This window comes from Gambusia affinis, linkage group LG07 (assembly GCF_019740435.1).
Source record: "Gambusia affinis linkage group LG07, SWU_Gaff_1.0, whole genome shotgun sequence".
NCBI lineage: Eukaryota > Metazoa > Chordata > Actinopteri > Cyprinodontiformes > Poeciliidae > Gambusia > Gambusia affinis.
Window position 1 is genome coordinate 15,892,915 of NC_057874.1, and position 25,600 is coordinate 15,918,514.

At 37.9% G+C, this 25,600-nt stretch overlaps 1 protein-coding gene across 9 annotated transcripts in view; it reads left to right on the forward strand.

Annotated features, from left to right (window-relative positions):
* The window catches only part of dlgap4b (discs, large (Drosophila) homolog-associated protein 4b), a 109,543-nt gene that overhangs the window by 25,642 nt on the left and 58,301 nt on the right, over window positions 1–25,600 (forward strand). For all 9 annotated transcript variants that reach the window (XM_044121654.1, XM_044121655.1, XM_044121648.1 and 6 more), the window contains exon 2: window positions 9,811–9,876. The gene's annotated coding sequence lies outside the window, so the exon portion shown is untranslated. The remainder of the gene's footprint in view (window positions 1–9,810; window positions 9,877–25,600) is intronic.

A 25,600-nucleotide genomic window follows, 5' to 3' on the forward strand; every position in this document is an offset into this window, starting at 1 on the left:
TAATGGGTTTTTACACATAATATAAACAATAAGTATTGAGTAAATATGATCTCTATTCATGTCAGAGAGGGTATTTTTTAAAACCACATTTTGGGCCACTCTGACCTCCTTCCTACTTGGCACAAACATCTGCAGCCAACACTGTGATTATGAGTCAGAACAATGTAATTAAATGCATATCTGAGGTTTAAATTTTCAAGAATTCTTCACAGAAATTTAATATTATAAGCTTCAATTTTAGACAGTAGATTATTTGTTGGCATACAAACAATACTTGTTTTCCAAGCATCCTTTGGCAGTATTTATTTGGCCTCCATCATACTTTTATCAACAAGAACCCCACTAATGAGTCTAATTTCTATTACACAGTTTAGAATTGAACGCCATTCAACATTTTCAACATTTCTCCTGATATTTGCGCAGTTTTATTTTTATATTTTGTAAATATTCACTTGATCGGCGTACGCTGTGATAACTGAACAGTGTTTTATTTTCTAATTTTGCTCTTACTGTACAGTGAATTATTCTTAATTGTGTTTTTATATATTTTTTTGTTTTTGTGGGACCCAATATGCCTCAATTGCCTCTTCCTTTGCTGTTGTTACACCTGGATTTTCCCCCTGTGGGACAATAAAGGACATTTCTATTCATTTGACAAAAACATTTTAATATTCTGATCAGATTCAAAGCCGTTTAAGTGCTTTCTAAATATTTTCAAGTTCAGAAAAGATTCTATAAACTGGTATTTTATCATGATTTTATACAGTACAAAGAGCAACACCAGTGACGAATTGTGTAAGTGCATATTTTAGTTATATAAACATTAAACATTCGACTAAATTAGACTAAATCATCTTAGTGATTCAACAACACACAAAGCATTCCTTCTTGGTTATTGTGATTTAAATAGAAATGTTTATAAATGATAATTTATGTATCTATGCTGAAAAGTTTCATATCTGCATTTGTATTTGGAATTGATGCCTAAAGAAAGTAGGTTAGCCTAAACGTTGACAGACAGCTGGGAATGCCGGCTTACTGCTTTGTGATGGATGCAGTGCTGGGCCGACGGAAGCTCAGACAGACAGACAGACAGACATCCTTTTCTTGTCGTTTCTTTTATTCTTTATTGTGTCAAAAGCCTTTTTGCTGCTCTATGTCTCTGTCTCCAAATCTGTTGATGTACATTAATCACAAGACGCTGTCATCTGTCAGCTCTTTTTTTCCCTTTGCCTTATGAAAAGTCAAATTACTAAATTATGATACAAGTCTGTGACTCAGTTGAGGTATCTTTATAAAAAACAAACAAAACTGCAGGAATCATAACATCTGAACTGTAGCTGCATTTGCACTTTTAGTTTCCCTCACTTCATCAATTTTTCATCAAGTCTGCAAATCTTCTCCATATGCCTAAAAAGGCCAAAATCTCCATTCTGAACATGAAGCAAATACTTAAAGGGCCTAAAATAAGTGCATATATCCAAAGCAGACACATTAACTTATTGCCATGGCCATAAAGTTTGGTAAAAGTTTAATTAGTGTGACATACTTTTCTACAGATTTTGTTTTAATTCAAGTTTTTGATGCATCATCTTTGAATGTTTACTATATTGACCCCAAAAAATTTAACTATGAATGAAATTCTCTCCTTTTTCTACTCCTCCTAAAATAACATGATATTATTATTACATGTATAACGTCGTCAACAGCATTTGTCGCTAGTTTGATTTTGATTTAGAAAAACAGCTGTAGTTTTAAAGAGGGAAGCAGTGTATTTGGAATGCAGTATTCTAAAATACATCCACATGATTTCCTCCAATTAACTCAGATTTGGTGAGTTAATCTGTCAAAAGTTTACAAAACCATTAGAAAATTTCTCAAAATGTTTTTAGGTCATTTGAAACTTTTGAATCTTAAAAATCTTTAAAATGTTCATTATTTTTGACATTTACTAAATTGAAATCATTTTGGTAATTCTAACTGAGCTAAACAGGAAAAAGTTTCCCTGATCTAATTTCAAACTGTGGGGGCAAGAAAGGGTTATGCATCTTTCCACTCGGTGTAAATAAATTTATAAGTTCAGTGCATTTTCACTGAGGAGTAACATCTCTATTACTGATGTTGATTTCAGATCAGACTGCCATATGGGCGCTTTCTTAGATGCTGTTCCAGAAACCTGAAAGCAAACCTCCAGATGCTGATGAGGAAGCCAGCTGGCAGTCTGGATCTCACGGGCTTATTTAAAAACTTAACACAGCCTTAAATTTACTGTCTTTTTTCTCCCCAATTGCTTCAGTCTGAATACCTACTTGTAATGTTATTCCTTTTGCTAAAGTTCAACCTGCCCTGCACGAGCCCACCTGAACACGGCCCCTGCCTGTATTTTCCCCTGCTGAGTGTGCTGGAGGTGGCCTTCACCTGGGGACATCAATATTTCAGGCTCTCTCGGCGCAGGCACTCACAGGGCACGCTGATCATTCAGAGTCCCTGGAGATGCTGATGTGGAGACAGATAAGCAGAAAGAGTGGACAGTAAATTACAGAGCCAGCATGAGAAGGTCGAGACATTAAGGAGGAGGAAAGGGTGGGATGTGAAAGTGGTAGTGGGTATTTCAAACAAATGGAAAAAGATGCGAAAGGAACAGGAAATCGGTAATAATTAGACGTGTGTGTTTTTTTGCCTGTTGTGTTTCTCAGGAGCGAAGAAGAAATCCCTCAGCTTGAGCGAAATAATTATGATATATTTATGATTTCAGAAGAATCCATCTGATTAAGGAGAACATTAGGAAGCTAATCATCTATTGAAAACAAAGCAATAACATGAGGAAAACGTGTGCAGGAGACAGAAAAACTAACAAATAGGTGAAATAATGGGATGGATGGGTGAATTTAGTGAAGCTTCAGCAGACGCTGATGAATGCCCCATCTGACTGCTGATGACAGTACGTCTCCTGCCCTCTCTTCCTCCTCATGCTGTCCTCCTTTTGTCTCTGAGTGAAAGAGACCAACTAACCAACTGTTGCTGCGACTACAGCTGCTGCCACAATGGTGGTCATTAGGGGTCGTTACCATAGCAAGAAAGATCTAGGGGGCAATCAGGGAAGAGCCTTCATTCACAGTGATCACTTGCATAAAGTCCAGTTGTTTGCTTTGCATTCACACAGTGAAATGTGCACATTGATTGAAAATTAATCTGGATCTCTTGTTGACCTGTGCGTAGATGTAGAATTCATAAATGTGCACTAAAGTATTTGCTATTGTTTTCAGTAGACCATAACTGAAACTCAAGTATTGTGAGACGGCAGCTTTTGGCAGCAGCTTTGCACATCCGATCATCATTTATTTCTGCATGCAAATTCCATTAAATACATAGATTCCCAACAGGTCCAGCAATTCACAGCTTTTTGGGATCAGCAGACAATATAATCAACAATATATTGTCAAACTGTTGTTTACCATCTAGTCACATCTTTAGCGCTCTTCTCTGGAGTAGGTCGAGATACTGAAGTGTCAAGTCTCGGTGCTGGAGGTCAGATGGTGACTGATATGTCTTTGTGTAAATATCAAAATAAAAGCACTTCCTGTTCTGTTAGTGCAAAATTTTAAGAAATTTACAATGAAATTAAAATGATCCAATTTAGGAAGGGGAGAAAATATATATAGTGGAATAAAAACTTGACAAATTGAACACAGAGATAACAAGTGTTAGCTGAGTCACTGAAAAAAGTTAATAAAAAGAATGTCAATTGATTAGAAAGTCAAAATTGTACTTTTGTTTTTACTATTCTTTGAGCATGAATGGATATTTATTTCTAATGTAATAAATATAACTTTTTAATAATATTACAAGCAATACTAAGTGCCTGTAGCATGTTTTTTTGTTTGTTTTCTTAATTACGCATAGTCCTCCTTGTAGTATACAGTGGTTGGTGCACTCTTGCAGTCCAAAGCTATTCGGACTAAGAAGCTAAACTCTACTCATAATGAGGCACAAAGAAAGATTTTTTTTTTTTCCTTTTTTGCCATTTTTTGTTCAATAAAAACTAAGATGGGCTTATTTTGCACAAAATGGCAATTTCACATCTGCATCATTTTGACTAGGTGGTACAGCACGAGTTGGTGTGGTTCTGTACACAATATTGTCTGTTTCCATTGTAGAAGCAGCCCATACAAACAACCCATAATGCATCATTCCTCGATCCCCTTCTGCTGTAGGACGACAGGAGTACGGTTAGGATGGAGCTGCTGCCGTCAGACTGGACAGCTCATTTATTAGAGGACAGAAAATTTCTGCTTACTATAAACTCAAGAAATTCTAGTAATACTAGTGCCTTTGAATCTTTTTCGTGCTGGGATTTTTACAGGACAAACAAACCTAAATTGCTTTTAGAAACCATAATTGAGAGGAAAAGTATTAATTTAATGCTGATTTTTCTCTAGTCAGCACAGGCTCAAAATTGTAGATTCAGGCTCAATATACCTTCTCTAATATTTGGTCAAAATTGTCCTGCCACACAAAATGCTTGCAGTCATCAATAAACTCAGCCATAATTCTGACACTCTTTTTAGCATTTGGTGAAGTTGGCATGGAAGCAACTTTTAAATATAGTCCACAAATTTAAAACAGGATCAGGCTCAGGGATTTGGGAAGGCCATTCAGAAAGCTTAACGTAAGCCCTTTTTTTAATCCATTTTAAAACTACTTTTGATTTGAATTTGAGATGATTTTCCTGCTGGATCACTCTAAATGTTTGCCTATAAACCATGTGATCCAAATCACCATTCTCAGAAGAAAGTGAACTAGTTAGGTCTCCCTGGTCCAACACAGCTGAATCACCTCCCAAGTGCAGTCAGGTTCTCCAGAGTCCTGCTAATGACCTCATTATTTGACTCAGGTGTGTTGAAGTAGAGATGCATCTAAAAGTTACAGGACACCGGCCCTCGAGGACCAGGAGTGCCCACACCTGAGTTAGGATGTTAGGCAGCAACACAAATATTACTAAGACTCAAGTGTGCTGTGAAAACTGCCGTCGCTGCCCACAGAGAAGCCAGTGTTTCATCAAAATTGAAAGAAATCGAGCTAAAATTAACTTCTACCTCGGTGGAAATGCGCTGATTCATGGACAAACCGAAGGCCTTTTACTAAAAGGATAGTTTGACACCCAGAAAAAGACTGAGCTATTTGGTTACAGTGACAAGATTGGTGCTTCACAAAGTCGAGGTAAAAGGAAAGTGTCACTACTGGTGCCAAAATCATTCTTTGGAGCTGTTTTAACATCTGTGGTGGGAAAACTGGGGGACGATCTTCTGACTGTTCGGTTTCCCTTTGAAACAACTGGATGTTTCAACACGACAGTGATCTGAACACACAAATGAAATGGATAAATCAATGCTTAAAGGCTAACTGTTTGCTAAGAAGCCAAACATGAACTGTGGTCAAATGTTTAATCATAATTAGGAGCTTGTAAGTGGCAAAAAAAGTGTTGCTTAGGTACACATCCAAACATTAATGTATACATCTGTCATTCAACGACATAATTAATGACATTCATGTCCATGACAGGATAGATGTATGTAAACCTATGACCTTCTCTTCTGATCATAAAATACTCACTATAAATTAACAAGCTTCTGCTGATGGTCTGCTTTGAGTGATACTACCGACAGTCACAGTTGTTCATAGTAACAGGAATTTCAAATTAGAAATGAATCATGTTTGTGGTTGCATTTAAAAGCATTTTTTTTTCTTTTCTCAAAGCACATTAATGATTCAAAATAGTCGACTCAGTGTACAGGTAATTTGATTGCACTGAGATTTTGCCATCTCCTGAGATCAAATCAAAAGTTTTTTCTGTCAGAGACGGGGGCAAGACAGAACAAAAATGCGGTCGATTCGCAGACAAAAGCCAAGACCTTCAGAAAATTGCCTTGACACCCATCACAAGTACCATGGGAACCATCAATGTCTGCACCGAATTACACAGCGATCCACACAGGACTTGTTGAGTTGCTTTAGCGAATATAAAAGCTCTGTCTGACTGCTGTTGTACTTGCCATCTGTATTAATCAGAAATCCCATTATTGGCTGTTTTATACGATTTCACAAAAAAAAAAATGTTTTCACAGCAAGCACATCTGTCAGCTGTGATGGACTATTTAAAGAAGCAAAGTATGCCAGAGCAAAGCTTCACTTATAGAAGTAGAGCAGGAAGTAGAGCAAGAAAGTAGCACTCGCAGGACAAAGCTAAACAAAGTGAAGCCTCTCGCTGCTGCAAGCTTCAGTTTAACAGTTTAATAACCATCTTATTGGGGTCACCAATAAGTCTTTGTGTGTGTTTGATTTTGTGGGCTCGTGTAATGTGAGAAGCTTCTAAAATATGCAGCTTTTAAGGACATTGTACTTGTCATCGATGCAAGGGTTTATCAAAGGCCTTACCTGGCCATGACCCACAGACAGAGCTCTGACTGATTGACTTGGAGGCCTCTTGCTAAGAGTATTCTTCTATTTCTGATTGTGAGGACAAAGGACAAAGTAGAAAAGACTCCACTCCTCTCTCATTGACTGCGCAGTGAGAATTCGACTTGGTCAAAAGAGGCACCTGCTGTGATACTGAAAGGGTGAAAGAGTCGGCCTTCACTCTGTATTGATCTCTCGTTGGGATAGTCTGAGTAGACTATTCTTTCTGCAAAAGTTAGAAATGAGACGGAAAAAGCTATGCACACGGGACTTAGGGTCGGAGACATTAGTTAGACATTATGACAAAACAAAACAGCAGCACATTAAGAGAAAGAGTCAGGTGACAGTGATCGGGATGAGCAGCAGGGAGGCCGTGCGGCTCACAGCGAAGCTCTCAGATCTGGCTCACGCTGGCTGCCTCAGCTGAAAGTGTGTCATAAGAAAGCTAGGCTAATGCACCATGTTAATGTTGCTTCAGTGCGCTGCTGCAGCATTCAGCACTTACTGTTACTGTCAGCACAAGTCATGCCCTGAAAACCAAAGTTATGCGCGTAACAATGAAGAGCTCAGATTATATAGATGAGCAAACAAGGGTTGCTGGAAAATCAGAACTGCCTTCGCCTATAATCACTGCTGCTATAGAAATAGTTTTTTTTTTCCCCTGTGCAAATAAATTTCTGAGGTCAGCAAAAGAAATTCTCTGGCAGACTGACAATAATAGCACCAGTATCGCTCTGATGAAAGGCACTGATTACAATAAATCTTATGAGCAACGCTACTAAAGGGGACGTATTATGCAAAATTGACTATTTTCTCGTTTCTGTACTTCCGTTTGTGTCTCACTGTTTGTTAAAACAGTCCAAGCACCTAAAAAGAACAACCATCCATTTTTTGGCACTAAGTTAATTTTGTTTGGTGTCTGGAAAATGTGCCATTTCAAAAATCTCAGTCACATTCGGCGGCACCGCCCCGTTAGGGATTTTAAGCCCAAGAACACTGTACCAGTTGTCAAACATGAAGGTACTTGCACCACGATAAGGCTCTGTTGCAAAACGACAATCACAAAAATCAATCTGGTTTCATGCTATGCAAAGATGAACATTAAGTCTCCATGAATGGTCTTCCCAAATCCCCAACTTCAACATCATTAAAAATATTTAAACTTCCCCTCTGCAAAGAAACCAAACAAGTGAAATGAGCTCAACAGTTTCTTAAAGATATAATCACAATTATGCCATAAGCCTGCTAAATATGCTGTTTAAATTAAAAGATCTACATGAGATTTACACAAATGATGAGTCAGAACTATAGTTTCTCCTTTATTTTTTATCACATATTTGGTTTACAGTTTTTTGGGTTTTTTTTTTTTTTTTTTTACCCCTCCAGGGGGTCTTTTGTGGGCTCTAGTGTCCCTTATATGAAAGTAGGCCATCAGGAAAGGGGGAATAAGAGGGTGGAAGTTATGTGGCAAACATCACCGGGTCCAGGAGTCGAACCCGCGATGGCTGCATTGAGGACTGAAGGCCTCCAAACATGGGTCGTGCTATCCCCTACGTCACCACGGCACGACCGGTTTACAGTTTTTTAATTGTTGCCGCAGGCATGTCAAAAGTTGCTGTAATGCTTTTCAATGGCTTGTTCAGAGAACCTATTAGGTTGTCTTTTCAACAGCATCACAACCTTCCTCAGAAGGGAATCTGTTTGAAATGTACAGACGTTTGCCACAAAACATTTATTTTGTTTCCCACCAAACCAGTCTGCAATATTAATGGGACAACATGAAACAACTATTAGGTGTTTCCCCCCAAGGCATTAAAAAAAGCAGATATGAAACCACTGCTGAAAGAGTTTTGGGCCCTGCTGCAGAATTACAGACTAATCTCCAACCTTCAACTCATCTGCAAAGTTACTGGAAAAAATTGTTTCAGATACATTCTTACCAATGAAGAACTGCTTTGATATCTAAGCGTTTTCACTTCATGGGTAGTAAACAAATGAATAAAATACAAAGAGAAAGATCTTAAGAACATTTTTATTAAACCATAAAAATACCACTGTATTAAGTCAAACTATTCCTCTGTTATGTTATCATAATATGTTTAAGTCACATTATGTAACAGGGAAAAAAAAGGCTTCTGCTTGACTGCTGTATAATGTTGTTGTCTGGAGAGTTACTGCCTCTGGAAGCATTTTTCTAATCTCATCTCTGGTTTTTAATTAGAATTCTTTATCTATAAAGATATGACAATTTGCTGTCTCCAAAATTTAATTGATGCTGCAAACAAATAAAGCTCTCGTTGAGACAATAGGGAGTAATGAAGACGGCGAGACATATCTCCAAACAACTATCTTGTTGACCATCTTTTGAAAGTCAAATAACTTTGCTTGTCTGTACAATCAGATGAAACAACTTTCTATTTTCTAGCACAAATTACCTCAGTCTATGCTTTCACTACAGCAGTGAAAGCAATTAGTTCTTCCATTTTGATCACTTTGAAACACATTGCCTTTCAAACGTATTCCTCACCCTTGAACTTTTTTACATTTTGTTATAAACACAAGCTTTGTCGACAGATTCTCCCACCTGAGCTTTGCATCTCAGCAACTCCTCCAGGGCTACCATGGCTCTCTTTGGTGCTTCTGTGATTAAAGCTGGCCTTACCTTTACTTTCCATTCTATGCATGGATACGTCCTGGCTGGTTTAAAGCAACGCCAGAGTATGTTCATGTTTGGTTGATAGATTAAAGAGTGCTTTACGAGATGTTCAAAGTTAAGGATATTGTTTTGTAACCTAAACCCACTTTATACATCTCCACAATTTTTCCCTGATCTTTCTACTTTGTTTCTTGACTTAATGAGGCTTTCTGTTCACTAATTTTCTCTAGCAAACCTCAAAGGCCTTCATGGAACAGCTGGATTTATGCTGAGAATAAATTATACACAGACGGACCATGTTTCATCATCGGGTGATGCCAAAGGCACTTTGTTGCTCTTGGTGGTATTTTGGGGTATCAAAGTAAAAGTGGTTAAACACAAATGCATGGCACACTTTTTTTTTTTTTTTTTTTTTTTTTTCAAAAACCTTTAAAAGAATTTATGTTGTTTTTTTTTTTTCTCCCACTTCTTAATTATGCTCTGGTTTGTGTTGGTCTATTGTATAAAGTTGAAAAAAATACACATATTAACATACATGTTGTGGTTGTAAGGATAGAAAGTGTGAAAAAACCACTATGAATACATTTGCAAGTATCACAACTAACATATTTGGAATGATGGTTGTGGTTGTTTGTGTTAAAGCAGAGGGAAAACACTTTCATAATGTTTGGAGCTGATGAGAGCTCTTTCTTTTGCAGGACTTCCCGCCGGTAAACCTGCTGCTCCGTCACCTCGGTGAGAAACTCCTGGTCTGCTCTAAGAAGGTACGTTTGTCTTTCTTCCACCATTAGGAGACTGATGACCTGTGTTCATTTGGCACTGTGTTTAGCTGTACCAGATATAGTGTTTCATTTTGTTGTTAAATGCATGGAAGCGTCTGAGCTACCAAAAGGCTCGGTTCACAAGCCACAGAAGCTAACTCCTTGCCTTGACCTTGTCTACTCTGAACAGCAATAAATCCTGAAGGCAGATGGGTTGAATGCAGCTGTCAAACAAAAAGGCAAAAGTTGTGGGAGGCACAGCTATCTGTCCTTTGTACAGGCTATGAAATCCCAGGGGGCTTGTGTTTTCTAAGGCCAAAAACTGACCAGAATAGAGATGTCAGCCTATCTTCACGACGAACACTTACTGTGAGATGAGCGTAGTAGGTTTATTAGCGTTGTGTTGTCGCGGCATGGATGAAGGAGCATGTTTTGTCATGCAGATGCATGCACAACCTTGGCCGCAGGCAGAGAGAGATGATGGAACATGGTCGCAGCGCTCCGAGGGGGCTTCCCTGAGGTGTGACACGCAGCTCGTGATTTTCACACTGGATTAATTTCATAATAAGCACAAATCTCAGCTGAGATGCTATCTATAGGGGCAGGCTGTCACTCACAATGTGGAGAAAATACTTCATATGCAGCACGCCCACCAAGGATGTAGAGATGGGGGGAAAAAAATCCAAGGGATGGAAAAGATTGTGGCGACTGAAAATAAAGTCAAATAGGTAAAGTTGCTTCTTTCGTTCTTTGAAAGTGAAGAAAGAAAACAAGATGTGGAACTATATATATGTATATATGTAACACTTTTAAATTTGCAGTGACAGTGATGGATCCTGCTTGGATTTTCTTTTCAAAGAAACAAATCGATTTTTTTTTTACAGTGGTTGCATTAATGATTTTCTTTTTTTCTTCGTCTTTTTGCTTTTCTGAGATGCTTCTTGCACACAGAAAACAGCGATTCATTCGTCAAGCAAGACTGAAAGCAAAGGTGAAATGTTGAAACGCTACTGCCTGTTATAACCTGGGTATATTTAAAAGCAACATTTAGAAATACAGCTTCGCTAAACAGCTGAGCACATGCTGTCAATCATCTAAGCTAACAATATCTTGTACAGTGCATCTGAAATGTATTCACAGCGCTTCACTTAATGAAATTAATATATTTCCTTAAAATTATACACACATAGACTTATTTCAGTATGCAATTTTCACAAATGTTTAGCAGCCTCCTCAAATGTAATTTTTTACCTCTTGTCAATCAAAACGGAGAGGACTTGTTGTGATAGCCGGTCTTACATACTGTAACTCTCTTGCAGGCTAGATCAGCATCATTAAAATTGTTTTAGTTTTTCTCCATAAATAATTTTTTTAACAGCTATATGTGATGGTCATCATGGTCAAAGCACTCCATTAGTTTCATCAGAATACAGGAAATGTGTCCAAAGTGAGATACAGCTTTCTTTGTCCCTGTGTGAGTTTGAAAACTGCTTCTGGCTTTCTGTTGCTTTCCTATGTTTCGATAGATGTAGACTTAATCATACACTCTAATATTATTCAGTAGTTATGGATAATCTGTGTACAGGCCTGTAGTTTTGCACAAAAACTGTTTATATGTGTGTGAAAAAAAAGTCATATGGTTGAGATATTATTCAGCAAAGATGAGGCATAACTTTTATTTGCACTGTTGAACTCAGACTGGTTTACTGTGAACACATACTTTAATGTCTTCAGCTTTCTTCCTTAGAGAAATACCTCTCCACTGTTATGGCCACTGGGATTTTCCACATTGATGCTGTTTATTAGATTTTAGTCTGTGTTTTTTTTTCGCAGCTTGAAAGTTATTCAATACTTAATGTCAGGCAGACGGGATGTGCCGGTAGCTATGATCTCATCGACTTTGTTCAACCCAAAATCTCTTTTCTTAGTGAAAGTCATGGCTAGAAAGACTACTTTTAACTAACTGTGTGGTCATTTCTTTTCTCTATTTTTAAATGCAGAGGACGTTGCATTTTAGTTGTGCCCAACGGCCTAAAGAAGTTTCTAGAAGCATGGATTTAAATGGGCTTGAAGCCAAATCTCTAAAAAATCTGGTCTGAGTTAGAGTTGTTGCTATCAAGTGCTTTCCTGCCACAAAAAGTTAAAAGATTTAAAAAGCACTCATGCATTATTTTATTTATGGATTTCTTTTTACATTTATAAAAAGAAGAGCAATTTCTCATTTATACATAAACAAATTTGTTACAAACAAGTGGCTAAAACCCATCTCTGCAAGATTCCTCAGAACCACAGGATGTTGTTGACGTATCATTGCACTGTCATTCTGTATACGAGCTTACTGCTGTCATTTGGTGCACATGCCGCCATCTGTGTGTTCTCTGTGTGTTGGCGTGTGCACTCTTTCTGCTGCATGTAGGCATTGCACTAACATGGTTTAATCCTATGTGGGGCTTACTGGATACAAATCCCTCCTAAAGCTTTTAAAGCTTCTGCCTTTTCATTTGCCACTCTTTCTCGGTGACTCTCATCTGTCCATCAGGCAGCTAAGGTGACTGTAGCATCGCTCTCCATTTCACCCACTTATGTGACACACAGTATTTCTTTTCTACCACGTCAAGAAAACAGTTTGTTGCTTTAACTTTAAAACAAAGGCTTATTTGTCTGTGTTGGAGATGCAGATGCTATGTATTCCTTTCATATATGCCTTGTGTTGTGATGCCTGATCTGATCATGTGAGCCTTTGTTGTGCCATGTGTAACAATTCAACATCCTGACTGTCCTCTCCTAAGGACAGCACAACATTTTCTCATTTTTCTTTGGTATTGGACTAGTAAAGTATCTGACAAATATGAATGATTCATTTTGTAAGATAAACAATATTTTCCTTTCGTAACTACCAAGACACTGGCTCATTTTATTAATTCAAACTAGATAATAAAAACGTATCAATTTGCTGCTATGTAAACCAATCAGCAGCAGCAAATCCAAGCAGTTCACTAAAACAGGTAAAACTCAAATTAATAACAACGTGACACAAAAAAGAAAGACATAAAAATGGAGGAGTAATATAAAATACCGAAACTTAAGTTCTCGGTAACTAACTATCTAAAAAGCTTCAGACAGGAAGCTGTGCAGCAGTCCGGTCGTTCTGGTTTTGTTGTTGCACCGCTATTTACCCAATGGAAGCAAATCGCAATCGTTATCAAGAAGGTGTGAGGAGTCTCTGATGATTTCCAGCTTTGAAATGGATCCTGATGACCGGGGCATGCCAACGACACTTACCGCTTCCTCTCATTATCCTCTGTGGGCCCTGTTTGTTGTTTTCCCTTCGGTCTGCAGAGTTTTGTGAAGAGGTGGGTAGGGAGTGATGCTTGTGTTGGTTCGCTCAGAAAGTGTAGTCTCTGCTGAGTCAAGTGCTGCACTTTGACCAGCTGAGATCTTCACAGTATTAAGTGGCATCCACTGTCTTTACTACAAGATCAGTGATGCCAGGAGTTTATATTTTCATGTCATGAACTTAAGAGGTCACTGACCAGTTCCTTTCTTTTTCCCCCCACACTAAACAACGTAATGTTGTTTCTGCAACAGGTATCTACTTTCCTCCATGTACAGTGATTCATCATTTCCAGAGACGTAGCCCCACTCCTGTGGATTCATCTGCAAACTTAATAATCCAGTCTCTTCTCATGCGTGTGGATGCACAGTTGAGCATTTTTGATTTATTGCAAGTGGTTTCATTGTCAAAATAGATAGCATTGCTGGTGGAAGAAAAATAACTACTTTAACAGGATTATATGAGTCCAGAAAAACATGCTGGGCATATTCAAGTGAAAGAAATCACAAAGAAGTACTGCTGTATTAGCTTCTTGAATGGGAAGAGTTATCCAAACAATCCCCTACACAATAATAGGGAATTAGGAAAATGAATTATTATAGAATGCTGTGACAACAATCTTTAATTTGATAAACCCAAACTTTCCTAGATACAAATTTTTTCCAAGAATAGAATATTTCTTCTTGTTTTTCTTAGCTCAGTAAGTGAGATCTACATGAAGTGAGGACAATGAAAGTCAATCCTAGCAGACAAATATTTTATTGGCAAGCAGAATTAAAATGCACGGCACGTGAAACATAATAGCCTACCAGATATTACATCCAAGCAGACCTTTACAACATTGCACCCATAAATATTATGATGATGAATGCTATTTAATTTATTGTACCCCTCTAATTTATAAGCGTCTTGACGTATTCTCCATAGCCTCCCTGAAAAAAGGACAATAAACATACAAGAATTGGTTTTAAAAATTGCAAAGTATTACTAAAAACAAGGCCGAGTTACACTGTCCAATAATGATACTTAAAAATCATTATTATAAATCATTGTAAAAATGATTTATTTTCTGACAGCAGAAAAAGAAAACATTCAGCAGTTCAGATATGCCATTTTCGTTTCATCTGCTCAACATGACTTAGGTTAAGAGAAGATATTTAAATTATTTTATGTTCTCTTTTTCATTATTAAAGTGTCTCAGAAGGTGAAGTCAGTGTTTCACTGACGCTCTTTGATGTGGATGTTGCTGAAGGAAGAGAAATCAGGCTTTGCTATTTTCAGCATCACTGAGATGTGAGAAGCAACTATTAAAAGAAACTATTTTCTACCACGTGTCGAGACAAATGGGTCTACATTGTCAAGGAATTACACAATTAGACTGATAATTACAATTAGTTGTGAAAACCTAGGTAATTAGGTGTGCTAATTACGATGTGTTTATTTGTTATTTTGAAACAAAATGTAGACAAATTCCTGATACAATCATAATGAAACATCTGCAGGTTGATGTATGTAATCAATCGCTGAAACCAAGTAAATACTAACATGTCCACACAACAAAGTAAGAATACACAGAAAACAAAATACCACAAACTGGGGATAAAAAAAAAAGAAAAAAACCTCAAATTCTAAGACTTTGGAGTTGAAATCTAGAAAACATTACATTTCTGGATTGTCAAAGCCTAAACAGACTACACTTCCATTAGAAGGTTGCTTCTTTCACTAATTTAAATAATCAAAAAGACTTTTAAAAAAGCACATATAAGGCTATTGTTACCCAGACCATTAATTCTGATTTTAACCTGAGCTTTGTGGCCTGGAATTGGATGAGGCTCTTTGGTAGTTTTTGTAAACATGTTTTCCTGAACTGTTTTTCCATCATAGTCAAGTATTTGTGAAAGACATAGATGGAGTGTCATATTCCATAGACCACTTCCCTTCCCGCTGATACACATTTGCTTACGTCATCTTCCAGGAAACTGTTGCATTCTGCTCTCTTTGTAATAGATACACCTGTTCTGTTCCTGCAATTTTCTCATTGTCTCTTATCCTTTTCCCCCCCTCTTCAACTCAACAGCTTCTTCCTCCCGCACTAGGATGCATAATTCAACAGGGATCAGAGCTTTTGCTGCATGTAATGGCGGGAAGCTGAGCTGCATAGGGAAACTCTACAACATAACATCTAAGAGCTGATGCCAGCAGAAGACACAATTTGTCATTTTACTTCTTCCCGATGCGTATCTCTTGCCGACTTCTCACTTTTGCCAGCACCTCTTTGCTTCTATGCTGAACTTTTCCTTTATCTCACTTACTTCCTCCTCTCCAGTGTGACGAATGCACTTCTTTCTCCCCTCTTTATATCGGGTGACTGCTCTCTGTTTCCCTGTCCAGTCTGTTTGGCCATCTGGTCTTCTGTCCTGAGCCTTGTGTCGATCTGCAGTATTTGTGCTCTCTGAATCCATTTGACAAGATTAATACAGTAGACCTCAAACCGATATAAGCTGCTCACTTCGATAGGGATCACAGGGAGGAGCGTAGTTTAGTTCTGGCCTTGAGCTGAGAAGTTCGCACAGATTTTCATTTGGAAAAATGACACATTTTTAAAAAGAAACTTTTTAACGTAAAAGACAGTGACATCCCAAGACATAATTGTTGAATCACTGAAATGTAATGGCCCTTAAAAACAGAACCATTTTATTTTGAGTCAGATACAGAACAAGCCCCTGGGGGGGTTTCCCATGGGTTGCATCATATCCTTTAAAATTGTTGCTGTTGTCTTGAAACTAAAAGTTTCACATCTTTCCTCTCAAACTAGGGAGCTGTTGGATGTTTTAACAACTCCCAGTGTTGAGAGCTTTAAAACCAGTTGGTGAAATGACATAGTTTTAATCATTTAACGTCTTTGAGTATTGTATTTATGTATAAAAATGTTCATCCCCAAAGAGGCTCAGTTTTCCTGCCACTATAACTGGCTGACTGAATTTCATTTTTTAGTCTCAATGAACCAAAATGCAGTATTTTTCTAACCCAAATTTACACTAGTTTCTCAAAATGGTGTTTTTGTGATGTTCAAAATTGTTGTAGCCCCTCTTACTAAGTCTTCTCAGAGGCTTAATAATAAAAGTCTCTATTAAGACTTCCCTTATTAGAAGTCTTTAACAAGAGATAAATTACAAGGCTGTACAAGTTAATCCATTTTCTTCTTTTATCTTGAATCATATAATTCTTCATAATAAGGTCAAACTGAGTATGCAACTGATGTTACATTTTAAATAACTACATGTGTGAAAATATCTACATTGGGCAAAACATGTCATAGCACACTGTGTCGATGTCATGACCTGATATTGACCAAAAATCTGCTGTCGATTGGCTAATCAACTCTTGATGAGTTGGCGCAGGCGGAGGAGCAGCACCTCTGCAAGATCTGTCTTTATGACCAGATTTAGAAAGGAATAAAACGTTTGTCGAACCATAGAGCTGCACCAGATGAACTCAATCAGGGCTTCATACTCATAAATGATCAATTTAGAGATATGAAGCTACTGGCCTTCTAGGCTCTGCTGGCTCGCTCAAAAGAGCTGTCCTTTGTCCAGATTTGTCTCAGACCAAAACAGATTGTCCAAAATATTTCCACGGGCTGAGCATCCTATGCTACAGCCCGGGTCAAACCTAACTAGAACTTTCCCAAACTGTTCTAAGGTGATGATTAAATCAATATATCCAAAGTCTGAGTGACAAATTTACAAACCTCTTGCCCCTTCTTGAGATTCAGAGATTTGTCAAAATTATTGTGAGGTCTTACAACTTTTAGTTAAACCCTTCAAAATAATCTCTTTGTAGCACCAAAGAGTTAGGTATTTCATTACTTTTAGAGTTTTCAGTTTAATTCTTATAGCGCAAGTCCTGTTTTCATTCTAACTCTCAGACATTTGGTTTATGTTATTTATAGTTAACCTCAAAATCACTCATTGCCCTTGCAGGAGTTAAAGTCATTTTTCAAAGTCCCCAACATGTTTCGTCCAACTATAATTACCAATGAAATTGTTGAGTGGTTCGGTTGCAGCCCTCTATGGAGGGAGGTAATGATTGCATTACTGGCAAGGAGCGCTTTCAAACTCAAAGATTTGGAGCCCATCATCAAAGGTAAATGATGAAAAATACAAGTGGAAGCATGAAAAGCTCATCAGCAATAACTTTCGCTATGTCATTTTTGTCCACATATAACTAAACCAGGTCATTTTTGTTTCTTCATAAAGGTACTTCCTGGGTTGTTTTATGTTTTGAGAAATGCTTATCTCATTTTCTATTAAAACAAATGTATTGGTTGAATAAAAATTTGTAAACCTAATACCAGAAGTTTCATTAATAATTTGGGATTTTATTATAATGACTTTTGTTATGTATTTAGGCCTGATTCCTTTCTTCTTTTTTAGCAACAGGTAAGCAACTCTAATTATTAGCTGTGGCATTTTCCCCTCTACATTGCATAATAATACATTAAACAGTAAGATTTTCTGTTTGTTTTTATTTAATGTGATTTAAAAAAAATTAGATTTTAAAGAGGAAGCCATTAGATTCTGAAAAGTGCAACAAGTTGAAATGTTGACATTAAAAGTTATTTTTTTTAAAAAGATAAAAAAGTTGAATACCACTAAGTGTGTTTTAATCATTTAATAATGATGCACCTCTGGAAGCATGCTGTGAACTCTTCTATTTAGTATGGACAGTGTAATAAACTTACTTTTAACTCAGCCTGGCACATGGACTACCATCAAGGAAATGTTGTGTTCATAAGGCCAATTATATCTTTCACATAACCAAAACCATCAAATTGTATTTGCCTTCAATGGTTGTTTACAATTTTACAGATGTCCCGTGTTTCTGCTGGCTAATTAAACAGCTTTCTTAATAATAATAATTTAAATAAGAATATACTAAAACAGCGGATGCATAAATTGATTTGTTTCTCACCCACTACAGCTCTTGTTCTGACAAGAGCTAATTGCACCTCGAGTGTGAGCAGAATTTATTTTCTGATTTATTTGGTGCCCTTGCTGAGGCAGAGATGATCTGTTTCCTGTGAGTGAAAGAGTTCACGTCAAGTTAACGACAGTCATCCAGTTATTATGTAATTATCAGGCAGGAGTTTGCTTGAGCTATGAAAAATACTCCAATTTCCCTCTTCTAAAGCACCTAATAAGGAAGCCAAATGATTTGGGGTTATTAAAGGAGCAGCATTATGTATTTTTGAGGCACATAGAGCTAATTTATAGCACAGTCAAGTAACTGTTACTTACTGTAACTGTTGCACAATGTTATTTGTGTCAAAAATAAAATATATATGACTTCTATTTGAGGCCTTGAAATTGGCCTCCTTCTCTTTAAGAAATTCCTACTTCCTGCATCATCACAACAACACTTCTCCATTTGCATTCCTTCTTAGGAGCGTTGGACATTTTACACTGGTGTGGACTTGATAAAGTGGCAAGCAAGTACAGAGCATTTACTTCATATGAAATGGTATCAAGGTAACTCAGAAAACCAGAGCTGAATTTCTGTGTTTGTCCTGAGTTTGGTTAGTGATCTATTTCCAGGGATGTCTCCAGCAATGATAAAATCGATGGTTCTTATTGGATAGAGAAGTTGCTTTCCTCCTGTACCTGATATTACCTTCCAAGAAAGTAATCTCAGCACTCGATCACCCTACATTTTTTTGTTAGTAGTTAGCAACACGTTTTGCCTTGTTGACCCATTCATGTTTAAATTATCTCCACTGCCACGTTACATTAGGATAGACATGGCTTTATATTTTTTGTCAGAACACAGTTGTCTCCCTGGTGTCAGTTTTTAGAAAGCATTTAAAAATACCACTTGCCCCTCAAATAAAGTAGGACATGAAAAGTGACCCAGTAGTGTCACTATACAGTCCTAATTTCCAACAGAGCAACATTTCATTATCCTCATGGTGCCTCATGTGTTCGCTCTTGTCTCAAAACTGTACGTCAAGCAGCTCTTGTCTTTTTTTGTTATTCTTCTTCCTAGAAGAGAATAATAATAAACATTTGGAAGACGTCATGCACTGGTAATCCTTCAGAGCGAATAATGGGTTCAGATTAAGCCCCCGCAGCTGCCATGCAAGGCTAACTTTAGCTTTATCAGCATGTCACTTCTGAAGAGCTTTTTAAATAAAGAAGCTTATCAAAAAGTGCATAGCTAATACATTTCATCACTTTGCATCAGATTGCTTTGCATTAACGCTGGATATGAAGAAGTTCTTCCACAACTGTAATCAACAAGCACATTTGCTAAGAGTCCTGCGTGTATCAGTCTTCTTTCTGAGGCTGTTTTTATTGCAATAAGGCTAATGGACTGAAATGGTAAATAGATCGTGGAAGGGCTGGAAGGAGATCGGATTAAGGCCGCATCAACTGGGGGCAGCTAAAGCTTTTGCATCATCAACACGTCACTTGAGGATGTCGGCATGTCAAGCAATGTGAAAAGCTTTTGAAAAACGCTCCTGACCACGCTATCCTGCTTAGAGTTTCTCTGTTCCTCATCATGTCAAAATCACATGCTCATCAAGAACATGATGCTGACCGATTTATCAGACTAAAAGTGCCGCATCACAGTCCTCCGTCTTCCCTTTTTACACTTTCTAAAGTCATCTAAATTTCCATCCCTGTAGGACTACATCATGTTTTCTCCCTCTCGGCCTCCAAACTGAACCCGTCGCATCCCTCCTAGTAACACACAGCACTCGCTGTGGGCCCATCAGAACGGCAAGTTTGAGCCTTTCCGGAACTGCAACACGTGACTGCGTCTGATTTAGGGGTTTAAAACCACATGCTGTCTGCTCCAAATCTGGCTTTGGATAGTTGGACGGATGGAAAGTTTAATACGATGGAAGGATGATGCATGTAAAAAAAAGAGAGCTAAAGTGAATGAGCATGGCAAATTTTTGTTTGTTTTCTTTGTATCTTTCTGAGCCACAGTTGACCATGACCTTCTGTGGTCAGTTGCATGGGACTAAAGAAGCACAGCTGGTATTTTTATATGTGTGTTTTGTATTTTTTTTTATTTTGTGTCTTTTTTTGGGGGGGGGATTGTTGTGAGAGTTAAGCATCCCATCTGGCCATACATACACAAAAAAAAGGCTGAGCCCTAAAGCAGACTGTGAGAAGATGGTGTTGCTCATGTTTTTGAAGACGCTCACATCTGTTTAAGACCAAAGAAAATAAACAAGAGCCAAAATGCAAATACGTCACATTTTATGAGTCCAGCTATTCTGAAAGGGACTCGTCTGCATTTTGGCTTTGCATGTCCTCGCGTATCAGTTCTAAAATGTTATATCTTACACAGCTGGATGCATCACTTAGGCCTGAAGCAGTCGGCCTACCCTGAGGAAAAGAACAGCAAAAAATAGCATTCAAACACAAAAACACAGACATGTGTGCTCTGTTTGTGCTATAGGCTGAAAAACTCAGCTCCTGATTAATAAATGCTCCCTCTCCTTTCCCCTGTGTACCCTCCTCATGTTAAAAGTTAGGATGTTAAACAGCATTTCTTTTCTTGTCAAAGTTTACTTATAGAGCACATTTACAACACCCTCAGCTGACAGTTGTGTGTTGTCTTGTAAAGTCGATGTCTACATGTTGCCATAAGCGTTAAGGCCTTTAGCCCATGTTAATGAACATCCGTCTCGGTCACAGAAGCAGGGAAAAGTCGGTGCACAGTCATTCGTCTTCCTGGTGAATGACGTCATTGAGAAGGTTTAAAGTAATCGAGGGGATAAAGGGAGACGGTTTAGGTGCTTTTAAATGTTATGACTGTCTTATTTAATTAATCTGATTATGTGTGATTAAGAGCATACAGGATCTTTTTCTCTATATGTACATCCGTTTTTTTGGTATGGCTTTGTGTTTGCTAATAGATATGGCATTAAACATCTTCATAAATATTTCAATTACCTAAAGCTATGGAGATTTTACTGTCAAGTTCTATCAGTTTTACTACAGATTAGAGCACACACACACTGTACACGATACCCACGTACTATACATGTCGTGATGCTCTGCATTATGAATTCATTTTCTTCCAGTTTTGAAGGAAAGTTTTACATTTTATAAATCAACTAATGTTGGTTTGTTTTGATTTGCTTCTGAGACATGGCAATTCTGGATTTGTCTGCAGAATTGGTTTATTGTTAGAAGATATGTATCATGGTGAGGTGTCTGAAAGTGAACCCAAATGCAGAGGGGCTGAGAAGTTGATGGTAGATTTATCTATAGATTTATTTTTAATAGGTTGTCTAACTCTATTTTCTACTCCAGATTGGACTAAAAAAAAAGGATGTGAAGTGTTTCCATATTTGAGATTTAAGGAGTGAAAATGTCAGTTTATCAGCCTATGTGCACTTTATTTATCATTGTAATCCTTAAGGATTGTATGAGCTACTCGTTCCCCTCTCCCGATTGCCACAACCTTCTCAAAAAAAGGGGGCATGCCATTTTATTTATTTTTTGTCAGCTCAGAGGAATCGGGCTAAGTGCTCACACCAAGAAGGAGAGTGTGGTTCTTTTGCAGCAGTTGTACTCTGCCCGATCTCTTTGCTTACAGTTTTTCCTTTTTCGCTGCTATTTCACTGAATGATCGACATCAGTGCTGACTTTGGACCTTCCCAATAGGTGCCAAGACAAGACAGTTCCCCTCATCTCCAGTCTCCCTGCCCCCAGCAGAGGCACACTGTGTACTTGGCACAGGAAGCGGTGCTATCACATTTTGTGTCACAGCCGCACAGTTATATTAAATGTGCGAGGAGACCGAGCAGTCTGGGAAATATGAGTCAGGCTTTGGTTTTGAAAACTCTGCAAAAAAAGAAAAAAAAAAAAAAAATCATCTCATCCTTGTTGAGCAGGAGCTTCAGAGAATATTTCTCTCATTTTATCTGCTGTGGTAAAAATAGAAAGGGAGAATAAGATGTCAAAATATGCTGCTGAGCTTACCTACGCCTCCTTGTTGGTTAAGTCTTGCCCTCAGCTGATGCAGAAAGACGTCCCAGCCATACAAAATGTGTTTCTTGATGTTTCATTAAGGGTTTATTTTTATCCTCCTCCATTTCTTCTCTTTTTCCTTCCATGCTAATCCATTATTCTTCACATCCTCAGAGCAGTTTATTTGAGGGCACAAAGTTGCTGCAGAAATAGCAAAAGTAAACAAAAATAAATAAGTGAATTTTAGGCCAGCCTACGTTGCAGAGCCGCTGTTCTATTTAAGCGAAGACTGACTTAAATCTATTAATGGAAAAAAAATATATATATTAAAGTGATCTACAATAGCAGTCTATGCTTGACTTTTGTACACTAGTTCTGAATTTCTTCTAAGTACTAGAGACAAGAAGATCTACTCAACTTCTTATAGACCTGTTACTGTCTAGAAATACTGACAGTTATTTGAGCTTAGTATTTTTTCTTCTTAAACGTGTCAGTAGTGTGCAGGAAATTTGTACATTTGTTATGTAGAAGTTGTTGGAATAAAGTCGGTAGATCAAGTTGTCAACGCCTGTCACTCCACGCCACATCTCCCATGTGTTTCTGTCATGCAAAACTAAGTTAATTAGTGAAGCATCACATGTAATACTCAAGTGTAATTTGATCCCCACCTAAGCCAGGCTGCCAGATTTTTTTTTTCTTTTTTTTTCTTTTACTTGGATATGCAGAATTCTACTTGGCTAATAAGCATCACTTTTCTATAAGCTGATCTGAGTTCTCATTAAATCAACCAAAACACGGAGCTCAAACAGAATGTTCAACTCTCGGTTTATATAAGAATCCCCTAAAGTCATTTCTCCTTTATAGAATAAACTCAGACTCGTACTGTGAGGTACATTTCCATTTAAGAAATACAGCAGAAGCAAATCACGTTCGTTTAATCTAAAGTCAGTCAGCACGGCGGACTGGGAGCTTCCCCCTCTTCCTCTGAAAGCAGCTGTGGTAAAGACGTAAGCTTCTCAATTAGCTTGAGATTGGTTTGAGTGAGTCAGGCTCATGTAATAATGTCAAAGTGGTTAAGCCCCTGGGCATCTTTAAAGAGCTTTCAGCTGCCACACAGCGAAGAGGGAGGAGGGGAGGAGGAGGAGCAGGAGAGGATTGAAGGAAGCAGAGAGTGACACAGAGACCTTTTTTCAGAACAACTAGTAGATGGAGAGGGCCGGGGGAGGGGGGGAGGGGGAGCTATTTTATTAGGTTAAAGTGACACACAGTGGCAATTAAGTATGTGCGATTAGTGAGGACAGGAGAAAAAAAAACTGAGGAAGTGAGTGATCTCACACCAGCAAACGCACAGCTCAGAGTGAGAGATGAGTAAGCTTTATTTTCATGGATTTACCGATGCCTGAATGCCTCCAAAGCCCTCAGTGAAAATACGGTGATATTTCCAGCTCTTCAAAGGAATTTCCCTTCTGCTTCTGGGTTACATTAGAGAGAGTTGGGTTGTTATGGGCGACGTATTGAACTCTACTTTGGCATTTTTAATGTGATGAATGAAAAGCGTGGGGACGGTAAGAAAGGAGGCTGACATGTTCAGCAGAGAGGTTTGCTTCTAAAGCTTCTTGTGCATTTTGGTGAGATAAAGAAGATAAAGATTATTTATCTAGCTTCAAATCTACAACATGCATTATGCTTTTGTTCTGTCTGTGTTGTGGTAATTTTCATGTGAAATTAATGCATTTTGCTCCTGCAACTTTAAATAATTATAGCGATACGACGCCTTTGGCTGCACAGATTTTTTTTTTTCAAGGCTAAAAGTGAAACTGTTCTAAAATGGAGACTTTTTGCCCTGCAGATTTGGTATGCATTATGTAAATTAGTGCTCATAGTGTTTAGTCTTATCATGCTGATTGCTTTTTTACAGCCAGGGTAATTGCACATCTCTCACCTGTGAATTCTCAGGATTAGCCAGACTCACATGAGATGTGCACAGCTGTGTAATAATCAGCCATCAAGGTCAGAGAGCACGGGGAAAGGCAGCACATCATCATCCTCATCTTGTTTTCTCCTTGAATCAGTTAAATCATCCCTCACCTCAGCTGCAGAACACTTCTTCTGACAAATTTGATAATCAGTGAATCTCTTACTGTCGTTCTGCGGCTGATTTACAGACTCTGAAATTGGCTTCTGGAAGGCGGAGGTTGAGGCCGGCTCCCTCTTCTGTGAGGTTACACACTTGAGGACGACTGCATTCAGATGGATCTCTGTCCTCTCCAGTGGGTACTCTACATTAATCAATAGCAGTAAATCATGCTTTCTTTGTCATGGCTGAACAATTAAGACCACAGGATCTGCATCCAGAATCCTGTGATGAGCAGCAAGAGTCTTTGACGATTTTTCCAAGCTGAAGCTTTAAGATCCTACATCTTCTTAGACCAAGAATCATTAACATATTTTGTCACTGTTTACCTCTGTTGTCAAGCATCAACCACAGCATTTTAAGTACGTTTTGTGGGAAAAGCATTACCAAAACATGAAGGGCAGGAACTATGATAAGTCTGACACAAAGCTTAAGTGTGTATTAGCCAACGGAAATATCTGTTTTGTATTTAAAGTGACAAGAGGCTGTAAAACAGCTCATTCTGACAGGAACTCAAAATAGACAAAACTGGCCCACTTGAAATCTTATCTGAGAAAGAGTTTGTGCAAAAAAATCAAATGAACATTTTTTTATGGCCCATAGACTTAACCTGTTCAAGAAAGCATAATAGGCCAGCATTAGGCAATGATAAGGAACACAAACAATTTGTTCATTTGTGATTATAGCACCAAAACAAATAAAACCCAAAACTCAAACACCCCTGGATCACGACAGTTTGACTTCTGTAACTCACAAAGACAAAATTTGTTGTATAATGAATGTGTATCAATACATTTACATTTAATCAAGTAGGATTAACATAGGCTGCACTTTGGATTTGTTGTAGCTGTTTTTAGATCAGAACTGAAGAGGCCTTTTGGATGAGAAGCTCAATATCTTTAAACAAAAGAAGAAGTCCAGTTACTTTCAGCTTAGGACATCTGATTGTCATATCCTGGATGAAAGAATTTTTATCAGTCTGTTTCCTAGAATTGGTGATTACATTTTCTCATTTTAACTCATTATCTTATGAATTGCATTGTGATTTTTGCTGCACTTGAAAATAGCAAAGTCTTCCCTTTTATTTTTGAGTAGGTAACAACAGGAATCTCTGCCGAGACCAGCCTTCTTTGATTTCAAATGATAGTTAATCATATAACTTGTGATTGCAGGCATGCTGAATGCGCTTTGTTCACTTACATCAAAAACCGTCACCTCATTATAAATCACTTCTGGATCTGTTTTCGGCCTCAAAAAGGTTCTCTT